The sequence below is a fragment of the Oncorhynchus clarkii genome, chromosome 6 (genome assembly GCF_045791955.1).
Source record: "Oncorhynchus clarkii lewisi isolate Uvic-CL-2024 chromosome 6, UVic_Ocla_1.0, whole genome shotgun sequence".
NCBI classification, from domain to species: Eukaryota; Metazoa; Chordata; class Actinopteri; order Salmoniformes; family Salmonidae; genus Oncorhynchus; species Oncorhynchus clarkii.
In genome coordinates this window covers 62552695-62559201 of record NC_092152.1, presented here as the reverse complement: position 1 = coordinate 62559201, position 6507 = coordinate 62552695, and the positions used below count along the sequence as shown (strand labels likewise).

Sequence of the window (6507 nt, the reverse complement as noted above, 5' to 3'; positions counted from 1 at the left end):
TAAGCATTGGATTCATGGCACAGTGATAACATGCTTACAATCTGTCTCTTTGGTGGAGAGAAAATGTCTCTGTTTGGTTCAGACAGTCTCTCAGAGCAGTCTCTACTGAACTCTATCCTTCTCTCTCTCTCTTTCTCTCTTTTTTTCTCTCCCCGTTCCATTTCTCTCCCCCTCTCTCTCTTTATCACCATCTCCATGTGTGTATCCCTCTGTCAAAAAAAAGCACTGTGCTGGACACTACCTCGTCTCTTATTCCTGCCTTGGCGTTTCTCATTCTGATACTGTAGCTATCTATGTACACTGCACAGTGTATGTGTAGATTACACTGTAAACATACGGCTATTGCCTTGTCAAGGCTGTGCTTGACTTTGACTGGAAACGGAAGAAAACTTAGTGGCGATGGTCATTTAAACACTCCAAAATACAATTGTTAGACATGGAAATATAGATATACCTCTCCTTAATGCAACTGCTGTGTTTGTTTGTTCGATAATGTCCATTATTTATGTCCAAGTAGCTACTTTTGTTAGTGCGTTTAGTACACAAATCCAAACGCTCGTGCAGGTCCAGCCGAACGTCGGACAAAAAGTTATATTACAGATCGAAGAAACTTGTCAAACTAAGTATAGAATCAATCTTTAGGATGTTGTTATCATAAATCTTCAATAACGTTCCATCCAGAGAATTCCTATGTCTGTAGAAAAGCCATGGAACGCAGGTCGCTATCATGTGAAATGCGCATGACCAGGACCTGGCTCTCTGCCAGACCACTGACTCAAACAGCTCCCATCCGGCTCCACAACACATTAGAAGCCTCATTCAAGTTTCTAAAGACGGTTGACATCTAGTGGAAAGCCTTAGGAAGTGCAACATAACCAATATCCCACTGTGTATTAAGTTAAGTAAGGCAGCCACATTAATTGATGTGGTCTCCAAGCTTGTGCGGCAGCCTTTGTCCTCTAACGGCTAATAGAAGACCCTTTGTGTTGGACTCTGTACCTTCATATGTTTGTTAAGGATGATGTGGTGTGCTCCAGTGCTTCATTGCTGGAGAACAGTAGACAGACCCATGTGTTTCTGTGGAATAAGAAAAAAACTGAGAACAATGGGTAAATTGAATGTGCAGTATTCTTTAAAAAAAAACGTTGTGTTTGCACACACACACACACACACACACACACACACACTTGCCTACACTATAGTAACTCAAATGCACAGGCATCCTCTCACTCCAGAGGTCGTGGGGAGCAGTCAAAGCAGCACCTTTGTGATACTGTACAGTTAAGCGTTTCTGAAAGCTCTTCTGTGCTGCGTCGAGTTACACACTGACAGACAAAGGCTGGCAGACGGCTTAGATTCCTGCCCTGTGCGTAACACAGGCCAGGAAGGAGACAACTCACTGCTGTGCTGTTGTGTCCATGCAGCCTCGTCGCTCAATGGGACCGAGGTGGCTAAGTGGTCACGGGGAGGGCCTTGCATCTCGCAGGCCACGGGGAAAAAGTCATCTCTGCGCAGTGGCGCCGCCAGACACAAGAAACCTTTTAAAACCTCCGTAGGGAGGCTTTCTCTCAAAAGTCAGCCCATAGTTACCGTTTCAGCACCTCCCCGCTTTTACATGAGAGAAAATCCTGGATTTGGATATTCCATTAATTATTATTTATGATTTAGTGGTCTGAGGGTGGAGTGGATGTAAAACCGGGAGGGGGCGGGGTTGAAATGAAAATCTCTGCTGAGAGCACCTGCGGAATATTTTTTATTTTATTTGACTGGGAAAGTCAGTTAAGAACTAATTCATATTTACGAAGACAGCCTACCCCGGCCAAACCTGGGCCAATTGTGTGCTGCCCTGTGGGACTTCCAATCACAGCTGGATGTGATACAGCCTGGATTTGAACCAGGTTCTTAGACCGCTGCGCCACTCGAGCATGCCCATAGCAGGTATAATAATGGAATTATTTATTTCAGCAATGTTAGTCCAGTATGCAGTATGCATTGCTTTAAAACCTATGTTATCTGTTCCTATCGGATTAGCTTTGAGTCATCATTTGAAAGAGTTGGCCAACATTTGCATTTTATTCTCTTAATTGTGTGGTTGACCCTGCTGACTTTGCATATAGAATCATTGACCAGAAGGGGAATTTTATGAGGTGTACAGACTAAAGACAAAAGATGAATTAGAATTTTGGGACCATTTAGAATATTCACTGCTGAGGGGGATGGCTAATATTAGGTCTTGTCTACAGCTGGTATTACAAACAACCTTTCATATCCAGTGATACAATGAATGTGTCACACAATGAATCTACTCATGTATCCACACCTGGCCAGCACAGATCTCTCTGATCTCTCTGAATGTGCTCCACAATCTGATTACAGGATGTACTAGGAAGTAATGCTATGTGCAGGCAGCCGCTTTCTCTCTGTGTCAAGTACAAGCTCATTACCTCGGGTGGTAGGGCTTTTTCCACCGCTGGCTGCTCTTGAACAGATAATGGTGTGCTCTCTTCTCTTCTGGGCTTCCTTCCTTCTTGTTTTTCAGGGTCACTTAAATGGATGACCCCTGCCCTGTGACTCATATTGATTAGCTTAAGGATTACTGATGGTCTGGAGGTCACATTCTGACATTATAGCCTTTGACCCCTAAGGAGGGTGTGTTGAGAGAGGGCCCCATTCTAATGAAGCATGTGATATTTACCTGCTGGGAATGGGGAGGCGCTGTGTCCTGACATGCCTACCATATGATAGTAACCATGTGTGTGTGTGTGTGTTTTGCTTGCCGATGCTGGACTCAGGCAATTGATGTCTTTGTTGAGTGACAAAAAGAAGCTAAGTGCAGGGCCTTCTCCTTAATGAATCTTTATTTGGTTATCTGAGCCTGCAGGACACCAGGCTTTAGGACAGGAGGAAGCAATCATAGTGAAAAAGAATAGCTGGGCAATTTCACGGTAACGGAATTACGGTTTGACAAAGTTGAACAAACCATACAACTCTATGCACAAGGACTACTTTTAACAATTTCCACTGAAAAAATGTACATGAAAGCTAATTTAGTGGAAGAACTGTGCAAATGCTAACTTTGGTAACAGAATTACGGTAAAATCTCCCTCTGGTTTTTAAGTCACGTTTTCTAAAAACTCTGTTAAATATCTGCTCTGAATGATCTGTTAAATATCTGCTCTGGATGAAGATTAAAAGATGTCTGCAGAAAGAATGAGGTGTCAGCTATGATAGGGCACATTGAGTTAAAAATATATATATTTTGGTTATTGAACTACAGTAAGTAAATTGGATTTACACCCGGTAACAGAATTACGGTAACGGAATTGCATCCTGGATCCCTGATCTGTACTACACAGAAATGCATAATTATGAATATGAATGTCATTCTCCTCATGTTTTCACAAGTTTGGAGCACAGTAGAGTACGGTGCAGTACAATAGCAGAGTAGAGTAGGATAGAGTAGAGTTCAGTTGAGTACAGTAGAGATCAGTATAGTAGAGTTCAGTAAAGTACAGTAAAGTAGAGTATAGCATAGTTCAGTAGAGTTTAGTACAGTAAAGTATAGTATAGTTCTGTACAGTACAATATACTCTATTCTACTGTACTATACTCTACCTTTCTTCACTGTACTGTACCTTATCGTACGATACTACTGTATTGGATTGGACTGTACTGTACTGTGCTGTACTCACTGTACTGTACTGTGCTATCCAAACTTGTGAAACATACGTCTATGATAGATTTGGTCCAGTCCGGTCCATCTGTGGACGTTAACATCAAGGCCATGGGTTTCAACAACATTTCCGGTGTCGGTCGGTGCTCAGTGGGTGAGGATGCTAGTTACAGGAAATGGAAAGAGATGGGGCTCATGGGTAGGTGTCAGTAAGAGCTGGGAGAGGTGACATTAACTGGAGAGGGAGAGAGAAAGGAAAAAAGAGAGAGAGGGAGAGATAGAGGGAGGAGTTGTCCAGACTCAGGCTGTTTTAATACTCTTGGTTTTACCACCAGACACCAGAAAGACAAAGAAAACATTTATGAGCTGAACATAAAAGGGAGAACAGTAGCATGTGACCCAACTGGGGTTTGTGACTATAAGGATTTCCCATTGTAGCCAATTCAGTTACTGATTTGGTAACGGAGTAACGAGTTTTAATCACTCAATAATTCATAAACAAAATTGATATCCGTAAAAACGAATTGATAGGTCTACCTTTACTTGTTACTTCTGTGAGCTTTCATTATCCTCTCATTAGGTAGAGACATTTGAAAATATCCTAAAGTGTAAAGATATGTGGGTTTTTAGTAAAGGAATTACAAGGTCATATTTCTTAAACTTACAGAAGGTATACCTTTTAAGACCTTTTCTGGTAGATGTTTTCTAAGACCCCTTTTCCATCTGTTTACCCAGAAATCAAATATGTTATTATGCCTCATTTTTAAGATGGAAAATTGTTGAAAAACGTATCTATGCCTTTATTTCCCATAAATATAGACTCGTAGCTTTCATTTGACACCCAATTTGATATGCTCCTAAAAACTTCACATGTTGGTGCTAATGGGTTTTTTTTCAGTGGAAATGCCCAGGTAGAGAACGGACAAATGGGCTCCGCAGGAATTCACAGCCCCAACGTCCCATGATGCCCATTGTGGTGTGGTCATGTCTATTGTTGTTTGGGGAAATGGTGGTTAAAGCATGATCCTCTCAGTAAAGGTCAGTAAAGTCTCTGTGTGCTCCTGGGTGTACTGTCGCAAACATGAAATGCTTCTGGGCTTACAAACCAGAGTCAATGTCCCTTTGATAGCAGCATGTACAGATGCCCTGCTAGATATGGAGTTTGATCTATGAATCATTACACATCGCGGGGGGCTTGAACAATCCACACTGGGTATTGTTATCACGTGAAGCAAAATCCATATTTCCTTCTTCAAAAGCAGTGGGCCGAGTTCTTGTTTTTTTTAATATCATCCAGTTGGAGCCTTTGTTAGTTTGTTTTTTATTCTTCAGTAAAAGGATGTGATGGACTGGAGTGATTCACTGCTGAATGGAGCCAATGACCTATATAAACCCTGGAGTGCTGATGCTATGTATTGGCCATTGAGAGGCTTTGAAGTCACCGGTCGGCCATATTGGTACTCCCCAGTAGAAACAGTCATAGGAATTAATGGAATTATACAGTATCTCAAAGTTTCAAGGAAAAAATTACATGTATTTAAGAATTTTTGTTGTTGTAGTAAGGACAGTAACATTAGTAATCTCTCAAAATTATATTTATGGCAAAAAAAATTACATTTGTATGTTTAGCTCACATAATATTATTTAAAAGCATGCATTAAGGTGTCCGTAATAGAATAAACATGGCATAAACAAAATGTAGACATTCATAAATTAATTTCTACAGCTTCCAATATATTTTTTACAACAGTGGGGGAGTGCCAAAATGGGGGTGCGGTAGCTTCAGTCATCTAGTGTATATATAAATCAATGGATAAAGCGCAGTAGGAATCAACCCTGGCTCACCCACTGGAGGAGACATGAGAAGAGATGTGGAAAAAGTGAAACATCTCTGCTCTTCTTTCCTCCCAGGGAGGAGGGACAGGTGAAGGAAGGGAGTATTTCTCACACCTTCCTCCCCCTCAGAGTTTGAACTACATATTGATTATCTCAGGGTACACCATCAGGGCCTTTCTGTCTGTCCACCTATCTCCAGCCAGTGGAGTGGAGGGAAGAAGTGCTGATGGGAGGTGAAAAAATCCTATGATGATGTTATCAGCCTCTGAATGTTTCCGTTTCTGTTAGATGCATCTACTTAGCGCTCAGCTGTTCCTTTATTGCACTTTTGGGGGGGGGTTGTCTAAATACTTGGTACAGAGGATTGTGATACAGGAAGAAGTGTGAAAGTGAATTAGCTATAAGGAAGGAAGGAACACAGAGGCAGACAGGAGTGCTGGGTTATGTTCTGTCAGTGCAGCAGGCCTCTCCTAGGGAAGACACTAATAGGCAACCTCCAGCAGGGGCAGTTTAGCATATGAGAGAGGCTTGAACCATTTCAGATCTCTTTTATCCTTTTAGGGCCCACCAATAGAGAAATACATTTGAGACGGGAAGGAAGCGGAGACCTTTTTTCTCTCCTTTAAAGAGAGGTGGCATAGATCTGTTGCTCAAGTCTTCTAAAGATCAAAGGCTATTTTTTTTGTCTGATGTATTTGTCTGTGTCGGGGCTCATGCTCAATTTGTACTTTAGGATAATTTGTGTGCATTACAGCCTCGCTCCCTGCACCACGGCTCCGTGGCAGTCCCAGTAACAGGCAGGCAGTGCTGCCATGCAAATGGTGGCGCGATTAGTGAAGCCTCTTTATAGTCCCCCTCAGATAAAGTGTCCCGCCCGGCCCTCAAACCCATCCACCATAAATTGTTCTTCTTATTTACTTGTCTGCCATGTGTGTGAGCTCTCTGCTGGGAGCTGGTGCAGCATGGGCTCCCCGTCGACCCGCTCAATTGGCCAGCCG

At 42.3% G+C, this 6507-nt stretch overlaps 1 protein-coding gene across 1 annotated transcript in view; it reads left to right on the top strand.

The window, feature by feature from the left end:
- LOC139412167 (immunoglobulin superfamily, DCC subclass, member 3) overlaps nucleotides 1-6507 on the top strand; it is a 107638-nt gene that overhangs the window by 17041 nt on the left and 84090 nt on the right. The gene's annotated exons all lie outside the window — the stretch shown is intronic.